The sequence below is a fragment of the Dermacentor albipictus genome, chromosome 7, assembly GCF_038994185.2.
Source record: "Dermacentor albipictus isolate Rhodes 1998 colony chromosome 7, USDA_Dalb.pri_finalv2, whole genome shotgun sequence".
Lineage (NCBI taxonomy): Eukaryota > Metazoa > Arthropoda > Arachnida > Ixodida > Ixodidae > Dermacentor > Dermacentor albipictus.
In genome coordinates this window covers 15,173,796-15,187,150 of record NC_091827.1, presented here as the reverse complement: position 1 = coordinate 15,187,150, position 13,355 = coordinate 15,173,796, and the positions used below count along the sequence as shown (strand labels likewise).

The 13,355-nt window shown below is 46.4% G+C and overlaps 1 protein-coding gene across 1 annotated transcript in view; it reads left to right on the top strand.

Annotated features, from left to right (window-relative positions):
* The first annotated feature begins 555 nt into the window (after positions 1-555).
* Positions 556-13,355, top strand: part of LOC135914379 (homeobox protein unc-42-like) — a 42,174-nt gene continuing 29,374 nt past the window's right edge. Inside the window, exon 1 of the mRNA XM_065447193.2 lies at positions 556-693. The gene's annotated coding sequence lies outside the window, so the exon portion shown is untranslated. The remainder of the gene's footprint in view (positions 694-13,355) is intronic.

The following is a 13,355-nucleotide window of genomic DNA, read 5'->3' as shown; positions in this document are numbered from 1 at the left end:
ATACAGTGAAACGAAAAGGGAACGAGAGAAAAGAATCTCGGCCGAGAAGACGGCGCTGGTACTCCGGTGACAATAAAAGCCGTCAAAAATTAAAGGAAAAGAATGAAGCGTCAAAGAGCAGCGGCAGCAACGCGTCTTCGCCGCACGACTTTCGCGCCATGCAGTGAAAGCAGCGCGCCGCACCTGCGGCAGATGCGCCGGTGGCCGGGCGGCGGACCCCCGCCCGCTCTTCCGCGCTCGCTCCCTGCGCGTCGCTTCCCCCTTCCCCTCCCCCTGCATCAATGCTCCCCTCCCCCCACTTGCGCTCCCAACCTCCCCCACACCACCACGGCAGCTCCTTTGAGTCGGGCTCTCTGCCGGCTCCATTAGTGCGCGGTGCCGGGGCGGGGGGCGTGGCACCCCGCTGGGCCCATCTGACGGAGTGGCCGCCATGCAAATGAGCCACTTGTCGCCGGCCCCGTGGTCCGGAACCCCGCTCCGCCGGCGCTGAGCACGCCGGAGCGCCCGCCGACGCTGCCCGCAGCTGTCGCCGCCCTACGGAATGCCGCCGACGCCAACGCCGCCGCCGATGTGGACGCCCGCCGAAGGCGCTGCTGCTGCTGCTGCGGCGGCGGCGACGAGCACGCCCCGCTGCTGCCGCTGGCGACGCGGGGCCTGCCTGCGGCCCGGGCGACCCCGAGGGACCAGCCGAAAGTGAGTGCTGCTAGTGCTGCTGGCGGCTGCACGACGCGCTGCTGGTCGCTAGACTAGCTACCCCGGGGGTTCCAAGCTCAGGCGCAGAGCATGCCCGCGCTGCTTTCTCTTTGCCGGGACGCGCGTATGTACCGTCTTCTCGCCGGTATAGCAGCGCCATCGTGCTCAATTTTTTCCCTTTCTCGGTCCCCTTTTATTGAGAGCAGAGGAACGTGAAATACAGCGCAAGGTGAAGAAACCTATAGGCAAGCTTTCCTTGGTTTTGTTGACTCTGGTTCAGTAAGAATATTATGAGAACAATCATTCATCGGTCCTCTTTACCGTCACCTATACGCGGTACTCTCGCAAACTTTTTACGCGCAAACAAACAAGCTTGGCGCGCTTGCTTCGAGACCTGTGTGTCGGCCTATACAAGCTTACTTCTCAGAAAAGAGAACGAAGGTTTATAAATGCCCTTGCCATTGCGAGCACTGTTTTCCATAGTGACAGTCGCTGATGAAAGCTAAGCCCCTCGTAGAGTCACGGGTAAACACGTTCGCGCAACATTTCGCCGTCACGGCACAGCTGGTCGCAATACTAATTATTGAATGGCGTGAATACGAAGGACGTGAGCACGCTGTTTCCAACACTTTCGGCTCGCCTTCAATAGTCAGCGGAAGCGCACCCAGAACTGTCGACCTTGCACCGTCCCTTCACACCACTCGCCGTCCGCGCAGTTCCAGTCAGAAACGAACTTCTCGCACTCCGGTCTGGTTACACGCGAGCGGGCGCGGTATATACGCGTGCGGGCCCCGGACTTTCTCCCATTCTGGCTCGTGTATCTGGTCACCAGACACTATAGGCGTCATCAGCCTGTTCTGCGCGCACGTAGTCGCTATACTTTGCTCTACAACGGGACAACCCTCACCCCGCGGTTCCCCCACCTTCTAAAACGCCTGCAAGGAGGGCGATCACCGTGTTCGCTCGGTGTTCCCCTCCCCCGACCCGTGGCACCCATTTGCCGCTCCCGCTGTTCATCAAAAGCGCGTACGCGGGAGAGATTACGCGTAATGTGTCGGTTCCCTTTGGGCTTACGCGCATTGTGAGCCGCGATCATTGCGGTCGGCCTTGCAGGGAGGCTCGTTTCACTTAGACACCGCGGACCCTGCAGGGCGGCACAATAGAGACGTCAAGCAGGTATTACCACGTTGCCATATGTCGGTAATTGCGCAGCAAACAAAACGCACCTGCCTCTATTGGGCTGTTTATCCGATTGGAGTCGATAAGAAAAGGTCAAAAGCGTGAGTTTAAAAAAAAAATTGGGCAGCAGCGGTTGAAGATGGTTGTCAGTGCAAGCGAATCTAGCCGAACGCGTCTGGAAAGCTACTCGTTTTATTATTTCATTTCAGTTATTATCACCTTGAAGGCCCGAATGTATTACACAAGGAATGGTGCGCTTGCGGGCGTATATATTTGTTGCAGAGAGGATATTTAAATGCGTTCGTTATTTCGTTGCGTCATTCCGCAGCGAACAGAGCCGTTAAACAGCAAATCTGCAGCGGTAGTATAGGTGTACATCCCGTGCGCCTCAAAGAGTTGTTATAGTTAGCGTTCTGGAAAGAGCTGGCCCCTCAACTGGGTTGCGCTAGAACGCGAGCCCCTTTGCATCGGAGCCTTCGTGTCGGCGGTGCAAGTCTCATCACCGACCCCGGTAACTGGTGAAATACCTAAGGAAAGCTATTGCCTTTTATATGTAGACAACGGCAGCGGTAGATTTCTTAATCTCGAGCTTGCGCTGTCGTGCCCGATCCCCTTTAGTTCTTGGGAACTCCCGACTTCAACGCACTATGCCCAGCTCTGGTTTCCTCTTTAGCTCGACTCTTCAGAAGGGTTCACTGTTGGGGTAGTTGGTCTTGCATTCTAACTACGGTAACTAAACGCAGAGTGGTGAACGGGCACGCGAACGCGAGGTGGAGACGGCACACCGATATATACGCATTATTTGGGGAGCGCGCCTCCCGTAACGTCATCTATATAATTATACTGTCGACTGTTAAGAAACAGCTGGTAGTATATTAATAGTCACTGTGTGTTCTTTTAAGTGTCTGCCAGCCACCTTGCGCTAATCGATCGTATAGTTGGAATACTTTGAGTCTTTGATCAGCGGAAGTTTTCTATGCGAGATTCATTGCGCGATTATTGTTCAGTTCGCAACGTGAGCGAATCATGTATCTCCTCGATCATGTAAAGTCTGTCTTAACGCTGTCATGTAGACGCTGAACGGCAAATGGAGGTCTTTAGGATCGATCGGGCATAAATGTGTCGGCACAATGCAAGAACGACATCAAGGTCAGAACGACAGAAAGCTGAGCTAGTTGGTAAGGATTCATTATGCAAAAAAAGAGGTGAGGCGTGCAGACAGGACACAAGAGTAGAGAAGTGGACAACACGAACGCCGGCGTTCGTGTTGTCCACTTTTCTACTCTTGTGTCCTCTCTGCACGCCTCACCTCTTTCTTGCATGACGACATCAAGTTGCGGTGAAGGAAGCAGACGCACGAGAGTATAAGTGCACGCGTGTTGCTTCAGAGAATGGACCTCTTGGCTTGGTACGCGACATGCTTCAGCAAGCTTGGTTGAATCGGCGAAATATTGCATCCCGATGGGCCAAAATCTTTAAGAATTGGTCGGCTGATTTGTAGGTGCAATTATGTTTGTCTTTCACTGCCACAAAACGTTTATTCGATTTCTTTATGACAATTGGATGAAGCCTGTGGATGATAGCTCACATGTCACGACAGACATATCCTGCTGAGATACAGAGACTTGTTTGCTCATAGTTTTACATCTACCGTTGTGTTCGAGCCTGTTTCTTGAAAAAAATACTTATATAATCATCTCCCAACGTTTAAGTGTTTTGCGAAAAAGGGTTTCAAATTTTACTTTTCTTATATTGACTACTGCACCATTCTTCCTAATTTGCAGGATCGGAAGTTCTATTTTGTAGAAATAAAAGGCCACCGTGAACACTATCATGCACTTTTGGAATCTCCATAGCAAAAGGCAGTTTTTCCGCCTTTCGATTCCGCGCTTTTAGGAAACAGCGCCACAATAACCTTAAGAGGATTAAACAAGTTAAAACCTTAAATAGAATCCCAAGAATAATTCTTGAACTTTTCTTTTGATATAGCTTACAAAGTGACTTTCTGTACAGGTCAGCAGCACGCACATGCTACGTCGCCCAGGGAAACCCTTAAAAAGTTCTTAAAAAATTGAATAGTCATTTTTCCTAGCAAGGGGGCAACGTATACTTCTGCAATCTTAATTTATTTATTCACTTATTTATGTATGTGTTTGTTTGTTTGTTTGTTTGTTTGTTTTTCGAATGACAGAGATACAAGTGTGTTTGCGCACATAAAATTTTAACAGAATATTCTATCCACAGTCAGAAATTTGAAGGGTATGCCTCAAGAATGCGACACAAACTCATCCTAATGCAGCAGCAGCGAAGTCACTGCGGAAAAAAATTAAAGACGTTCGTTAAACAAATATTACGTAGTCAGCCACTTTGCGTTAATAGATCGTATAGTTAGAATACTTCGCGTCTTTCATCGGCGGACGTTTTCGATGCGAGATTCAATGCGCGATTATTGTTCAGTTCGTGACGTGAGCGATTGGTGTATTTCCTCGATTATGTAAATTCTGTCTTAGCGCTGTCATGTAGACGATGAACGGAAAACAGAGGTCATTAGGATCGATCGGGCATAAATGTATCGGCACAACACAAGAGCCACATCAAGTTGCGGTGAAGGAAGCGGACAAACGTCGAACGTCGGCTAGGACAGCACAAAAGTGATAGGAACCACCCAATTGTGGTTAGATTTTCTACCTACAAAGATAAGGAGCGAGTGCTTTCATCCACCCAAGGCTAAAGGGAACATTTGCTATTCGCGAGGACTTCACTTTTACAGCTTTTGCAGTATGCCCGCGCCTTGAAAAAGCCTTTTAAGCTACGGTGTGACAAACTGATAGTAGATGGGAAGTGTTTCTTTTACGACCGCAAGCACAACCACGTTATCAAGACTGAAAGATAGCTAGAAACAAGATACAGGACTAGCCGGAGCCTTTCTCCTAGACACCGGCACGACAGTGCTGTATCTGTGCTGCAGTCCTTGACCGTTCTCGTTGTAAACTGCCGAAGCATTAAAAATAAAGTCGATAACTCTGCAGCTGTAGTCTCTGCCGTTAAGCCAAATATTGTCATTGGCACAGAATCTTGGCTTGATGATTTTATTCTGGATACTGAAGTTTTCCCAGCTGGTTTCGAAATATATCGTCGTGACAGGAATACCCAGGGAGCGGGTGTGTCCCTACTTATCGATGCTTGCCTGCGATCTGCTGCGTTGTCCTCACCTCCGGAATGCGGCGAATTAGTTTGGTGTAATTTTCAGTTAGATAATGGTTGTCATTTAGCTGTTGGCTCGTTCTACCACTCCCCTGCATGAACTAATCCTGACGTTTTTAAATTCTTACCAAGTTTTGTATCTTCGCTCAACCAACATTTTGTTATAGGCGGTGATGTTAATATGCCCAATGTCCAGTGGGACAATAATAAATGCAATGTGACAGACTCGAGTGTCTTATCGGTAGGCTTTTCTGAGTTTAGCTAATGACTTGTATCAATTCGTTCCAAAACCAACGAGACAAGGAAGAAATGGTGCTTCCATTCAACTTTTACTAACAGACCATCCATCATTTGTGATGTTATGGTCACTCCGGGAATAAGTGACCATGACTGCGCTGTTGCACAGCTCATGCCTGTTCGCTCTAGAATAGCACATGTGGGAACCATAAAGGTTTATTTCTATGAAAAGGGTGATTATACTTCCCTCTGCACTTAGCTTAAATCTTTCTTACCCGAATGCACTGCGGCCAGCGAAATTTCACATTGCAATGTGCTGTGGCTAATGTTTAAAAATATACTTGAAGCATTATTTGACCAGCATATTCCTAGTAAATATATGTCTCCTAAAAGGGCGGCTGATAAACCATGGGTGACTCGTGAGACTTGTTTGCTTATTAAAAAAGACACCGCCTCCCATACAGGTACAGAAGAAGCAATGATCTCACTGTCTATGATTTCTTAAAACATCTCGGCAATGAAATAAAAATTAAGAACAAGGTAGCCAGGCATAATTATTTTTATGCCTTGGGCGCTAAGCTGCAAACTAACTCTAAGAAAACGTAGAAGTTCTTAAACTCGAATGGAAGAGAACCCGTTCGAATTCCAAACTTAGATTGTAACGGTATAGTTGTGGATGACGATTATAACAAGGCCGGTTTATTTAACTCTTGCTCCCAATCTGTTTTCACTCCGCCTTATTCTGGTAATCTCCCTCCAGTGTCTGAGGCACTAACAAGTGATACACCTGACGTGGTTATTACGCACAATGGTGCCGCAAAACTACTCCTAGATATTAAACCTGCTTCTGCTGGTAGGCCGGACGGTCTTCCTTCGTATGTCCTGCGGGCCCGCTTTGTTGTGATTGCTCACTATATAGTGATTTTTTTTCAACAAATAGCTTAAAACCAGCTCTCTTACTGACGAGTGGAAAGCGGCTAATGTAGTCCCTATTAAAAAAGCTGGCTCAAAGAATAGTGTCACTAAAAACTGCCTATCTGTTTATGCTTTTATTTGATGCGAGTTAATGAAGCACATCATTTACAGTTCCGTGATGAAACATATCGAAAGTAATAAATTCAACGACTCCAAACATGGTTTTAGGTCTGACCGTTCATGCATAAATCAACCGAATTCAATCATGACATTTTCTCTGCATTCGACAACCGCGAGGAGGGAGACAGCGTATATTTAGACTTCAGAAAGGCCTTCGACACAGTTTCTCATGTCCTATTAGTCCGTAAGCTATATCGTTTCTTGGCCTACAAAGCAAATTGTTTCAATGGATTAACGATCACCTTCAAGGGTGCTTATAAGACTTTGACTATAAAACATAAGAGTTAATGGGTGCTTATAAGACATTGCAACGATCACTTCTGGTGTGCCGCAGGGATCTGTGTTGGGACCTTTACTGTTCTTAATCTATGTCAATGACATAGTAGAAAGAGCGACTTGCCAGGTGAGGCTATACGCGTATGACTGTGTTTTGTATCGTTCTATGAAAGCACTACGTGACACAGATAATCTTCAGGAAAACTTGAACCACATTCAACTCTGGTGCGATAAATGGAAGATGTGTTTGAATACTGAGAAATGTTACTGTTTTTCTCTTACGCGCAGACGCACTCCAATTTTGTCTGACTACCTCTTAAACAACCAACCTTTAAATAAGATAACCGATTACAAATATCTTGGGGTTTATTTTTTCTGCTGACCTTACTTGAAAAGAACACACCCAATATATATCGTCGAAGGCAGCGAGAATGTCAACCTTTTTAAAGAGTAATTTTAGAAATGCTCCTCAGAAGGTTAAGAAAATTTGTATTTCACAAACATCAGGCCTATTATGGAGTACGCCTGCTCAGTCTGGGACCCTCAAGTCAGAATCCATTGTGCTATGCTGAAGCGTATTCAGAATCGTGCAGAGCGAATTGTCACAAACAAATATTGTTTTAATGTCCATAGTAACTGCATCAAGCAGGAGTTGAACTGGGACTCACTGTAAAAGCGTCGTTTGCGACTTAAGCTAGAACTTCTCTACTGGATTTACTCCAATAAAATTGCCATAAACTATACAATATATTTGCTCCCACCACATTTTTTTATCAGGAAGATGCGACCGCGAATCGAAGATCTGTGAAACGAAGCGTCGTACGGCATGATGCCTTCAAACGCTCGTTTTTTTCCACATGTCATCAATAAGTGGAACAAGCTGCTCTTCTACCCGCTCTTCGCATTTCTTTTTGCTTATCTCCTTACATTGACTGATGTGATTTCACATTGAACGATCCTTTTCATTTTTTTTTCTTTTTTACCAGAGATTGAGCCCATGACGCATGCTGTATGACTATCTTTGAAAGTTGTATGTTTGTATCCCCCCTGCAATTATGCCTTCACGGCGCTGCAAGAAATGTGAATAAATAAATAAAATCATAGCGTGCTGGAATTACGAGTATAGTTAATTTGTCTGTGCTTATGTTAGCACTGTTTGAAATGACCCTCTAAACGATAGGTGAAATATGCTTCGACAGTGTGTCCTGAAAAGTTTGAAAATATCGTTGTCAGTTTCAAAACATTTATACACGATATCATTCAGGGCAGTTCCTGGGAGCATGTCCTTTATGAGAGGAGCCTGAAAAAAATGTTTTTAAGTAATAAAGATAGTAAAAAACAAAAAAATATTTCGGGGATGGCATGTTACACACAAGCCACTTAAATAGTAACAAGTAGCTTTCGGAAAAACCACAAGCATAGCCATACAAGCGCGCGCTTCCGAAATGTCACCTTTTGCAGTGGACTGCTACAGCAGCATGCAAATTAGCATGTTCCGAGACAGAATAACACTTCTGTGGTGTAGCGACCATGACACATCGACCAAACTAATGTGTAGGATGTCAGGTCAGCGCATATCTGGTCTGGCGGCGTTCAAAACTCGGGCGACTTCTTTACACAATCGGGTTTAAACGCACATAGGTGTTCAACTTCGCATCCTCATTGCGCATCATGCGCCAATCCCGGCCTCACCGCTAATAAACACCACAAATAAATAATTGGAATAGAAATCATCTACCGTGAGTGTCCAAGTATGCGAATAGCATTCTTTAGTGGTGAAAATGATTTTAATGTATGCTACATGAGGGTTTATCGTTCCATGTATATTTTATGCACTTTGTACACGTTATTATCATCAGCCTGTCTTATCGTGGGTGTGTAATTGGTGGTTTGTTTTATATGCTGTGTGTTATGAAGCGCAGAACATAACCCACTAGCACATATCGAGTCACCCAAGTTGGTGTCAAGGAGGTTCAATCAAGAGCAGCACAAACCCAGTGGCACATATCGAGTCACCCAAGTTATGTCAATGAGGGCCAATCAAGAGTGAGTGAGTGAAAACTTACTTTACTTTAATAATTGTTTTTCTGCGGCTGGGGCGGATTCTTCAGGGTAGTCTTCCTCCTTGTGTCTTCCCCGGAGGTCTTCACCCGCTGCTTCATCCGTCGTCTATCGCAATAGTCGGCTGCGATTCAAGGCTCTGCTGGCCTCTGCTGTCTGTCGTGCACGCCGCACTAGACCTAGCTGGTCTTCGCAGCGGTCGCTGGACAGCAGTTCCTGCCATTGCTGCGCACTTTGGTGTGATATGATATATAGTGGGTTTCTCACTGCACCATGGACAGTCCTTATATAATGCGGGGTGCATTTTACTTAGCATGTTGAGGTTAGGGTACGACCCTGTTTATAATTGTCTACATGCGACAGCTTCTTCTCTGCTAAGGGACTTGTGTGGCGGGGGTACCGCTTCCTGCTGCCTTTGTAATTGTTTAAAATGGCCGAGTACTCTCGGGATACAGGCGTGGGTTGCTCAAGGCTGTCAACGTTGGGCACTCGGCAATTAGTGTGCTCTCGAGCTATCCTGTCCGCTTCTTCGTTCCCTGCCACCCCAGTGCGTCCTGGTACCCATACGAATTGTGTGTGATCGCTTCATGTGGTTATGTGCCTGTTTGTTGTTGTGTTTCACAGTCTACTGAGCAGAGTATGCGGAGTGCTCAGTGACTGATTCTGTCATGCAAGTAGTTGCGGCAGGCTGTTTGCCAGGCAGAGCGTATTGGTAGCGACTGGCCGCTAGAGCAACAGCCACTTCTTCAGCATCGACTACCGTGCAGTCGTGTAGCGAAACGCTGGTTCTCTCTCGTAGCATGCTGAGTCGACTATCATTGCTACTGCATTCTAGCTTCCCCTTTGTCTACTGTATATGGCTGCGTCCACATTCACCCTTGTCTTTTGGGGAGCGTAAGTTTTCTGGAGGTATTCGGCCCTTGCCTCCCTGCGACCTTTATGGAGGTTGAGGTCCATGTTACTTGGGATCCGTGCTATTTTAAGCGCGCTGCGGTACTCGTCGGGGATAGCTTCGGTCCTCGACATTTTCCGTATCTGCTCAACGTAGCCGCGTCTCCGGAGGAGAGCTTGGCCGGTGGCTGAGTCTGCGCACACCCAGTGGCACATATCGAGCCACCCAAGTTGTCGTCAAGGGGGTTCAATCGAGAGCGGAACACAACCAGTGGCACATATCGAGTCACTCAAGTTGGCGTCAAGGAGATTCCATCAAGAGGGGAACATACCCAGTGGCACATATCGAGTCACTCAAGTTGGCATCAAGGAGATTCCATCAAGAGGGTAACACACCCAGTGGCACATATCGAACCACTAAAGTTGGCATCAAGAAGGGACAGTCAAGAGCGCCACACACCTAGTGGCACATATCGAGTCACCCAAGTTGCCACCTGGTTTGCTTATCCCTATCCTGAACCACTGCGAGGGAAGCACATCACTGGCACAAATCGCAAAGACACCGCCACCATCGCTGTCCAGTCACTTTTTTAAACCGCAGTTGCAGCTTGTTGCAAGAAAGTTGCAAATAGCACGTTGCAATTGCGGTATTTAAAAAGAGAGAGAGAGAAACAAAGGAAAGGCATGAAAGTCACCCACAACAAATGACTGGTTTCCTGCCCCTGCAATGGCGAAAATGTAAACGGGAATTAAAGAGATTGGTAGGGAGAAAGACGAGTGCAGAAGGGGAAATCGGCGCACAAAATTAAAGTGACACTCGTCACTATCACAGTCAATCTCGCCGGCCCTTAGACCGCAGGAAGGGAAGTAGCGCTCCGGCTGCCTTTAGCGCGCTTGTCTGTCAAGATCAATGTCCTTCACTCGCGGACAACTTTCTTTGGCAATGAACGGAAAGCTACGGAGGCAAAGCGCGCACAAGTGAGAGCGCTGCTGAAAAGAGTCCCGTGTTTTCATCCACCGTAGTTAAAGCTGGGGAAGAGGAAACATAAACACCTTGTTAGCAACAGTTAAGTAAGATAAAACACACCGCTGAATGTAAGCGTTTACTTATTTTGCGGCTTTTCCCTTCCGCGTCTGGGCAAACAAGAAACCGTCGCGCGTGGAATCTGCGTCGATTCAGCGTCCGTTCCGAGCGACCAAAAGCACCGTCAAACGCTGGCGGACTACTTGGCGCGGTAACACATGTGCAAAAGCTCCGCGCCAGTAGCTTTCCCTTCATAGCCACAGAAATTTGTCCGCGAGTATAGTATATTTTGCTCCGACAGTGGCCGGCTGTCCAGCGTCTCCAACGTTGCACACAGGAACTGCCCTTCCCTGGGAAGATGCACAGGAGAAGTTGGTCGGTGCAGTTAGTGGGAATCGTGTCGGGTTATTAACACCTAGTTTTGTTATATCTTTCCTGAATATCTGCCACAAATTGTGCTTGACATATTGTCGTCCCCCACCACAGAAGGTCTTTTGGAAAGGTAAGTGGAACGCCACTGGCATTTCGCTGCAGAGTTTTGGGCCCTGTATTCTGAAACTGTTGGTAGTCAGATCTTGTAAGTGTATACAGTAGTCCAGAATTGTCTAGAACGCTGAATCGGCGTGCTGTCGTGCAAAGAAATAAATATCGGTGCGTTGCTGGCCGGGTTGAGAGACAATGCCAGTGGCCAGCGAAAACCACGAGGACGCCCGGGCAACATATAGCATTCAGCCCGGTACCTGGAACCTAGCGGCTGTTATGCCTATTTCTTTGCTCTGTAGCCCAGAGCTCAAATGCTCTAGACAGATGTGTAGAAAACTGTACGTGCCTTGAGCGCTGACAGACTTCAACTCTACAAATGTGTATGTGTTGCAGAGGAATTGATGAAGGAAGGTAATTAGTCAAAGAACTGATAACAATAAACAAACAACAATTTTAGTTAAAGAAGTTATAGCACAATTTTTGATGTCCGCCTTCTAATTCAATTTCAGTTAATAATTTCACATGAACTAATTTAACCTGTAGCTGCCGGCTTCGCTTAACTTCTGTCATCTCGGTGCTAGCTCGTTATGCACTCATGCACCGTAGCGGGCACCGCAATTACAGCCATATGATCGAATGCTGCTCATAGATCGCGTATCCTTGTGCCATAGTTTGTACGAGCATGACAAAGAGACGTTGGACGACGCATGCGCTGTGCTTTCGCTTGCACTGCTTGTATTGTTGCGAGGCGGAGACAAGCACGAATGTTGTTTATGCAAGGCGAATGCTGAAGGCACCAGCTGACACTAGAACATGGCGGCTGAAACGCCCCAGCAACAACAACACTTCTTCTTCATCGTCTGTTGTCCGCTCGTCCTATTTTTCATCGCGACGGTATCATTTCGAAGGTCCCAGGTTCGGTACCGACTATAGTACCATGTGTTCCTCAATCTTTCGGAACATGTTGCTTCATAGGTAACATGATAGACATTATTGGGAAGCTAGTGGAACAGCCCATAGCAACGAAATAAAGGTTCTCAGCTGCAAGAATGGTTCGCGTCACTCATACTTCAATTAAATTTGTATCACGAGTTTGTAATAAGACGTGCTAATTGACAAAATAAATATTATCGTTTGTTTTCTCTCGTTCATGAGAATCACTGATGTTGGAAGGTACTAAAATGTATCTTAGACCTACGGAAATCTGGCTTTCCTACATTGGGTGCTATACAAAGGAAAAGCCAACTCAAACATAAAAACGGAAGAATAATTTTTTAGATAAATATTTATTTATTTATTTATTTATTTATTTATTTATTTATTTATTTATTTATTTATAGAGACAGTAGCTTAATTAGTTTGGACTGAGCTTCTGCCTATAAGGAAGATCATTCAAGCACAGACAATAAACGCTGCAAGCATGGCTGATGCTTCTCGAAGCGGCAGACAGGAAAGCAATTAATGTCAAAAGTCGTCCAGTGTGCATCGAAGTGCGAAAAATACAAAAACAGTGCAAATTAAAGACACGTTTTGTTACCAGGAAGAACACGAGAGAAGGACAGCCTAGCACGTCATAACATTATGAAGACGAGACTCAAATGAAATTAGAGACTCGCTCTGCTAAGTCGAAAATCTCAGATACCAATGACGCACGAAGGCCCGTTCCCATACATTGAATCTTAATTTCTCCGTACATAAACCGTACCGTGCATAAACTCATGCTAGAAAAATAAGTGCGGAACTTAAGAACTGTTCTCACACAGGTTTGACATATAAGTGGCATCGCACTTTCGCAAAGTGAGTGTGTGTGTGTTTTAACTATCACAGCGTTTCATCAAGCGCAACGTGAGTCGAAGCTATTCCCGTTGTTGTTGTGACTTCGAGTCACGGCTTACACCTCAATGTACCTACTGATGGAGCTGCATTTCCGTGACTGTGGAAACCGCATTTCACCTGATAGGCTCTACACCCTCAAGGAAACGCCAGTCAGGCTGCCATTCAGACTGTGCTCGTCACTCGTACTTAAATGTACCGACAGCTCCAACCCTTTTCCTTCTTTTTTTAAGTGCAACGGAAAGCAGTGCAAATCTTGCAGTGGCAACGTGGAATACGGGGTGGAACATTTTTTTCGTTGGAATTTTTCCATCTGCAGTCGCGATCGCGTTTGTGACGTCATACGCTGGAAACGTGCTGGAAACAGAGATAGGTGAGA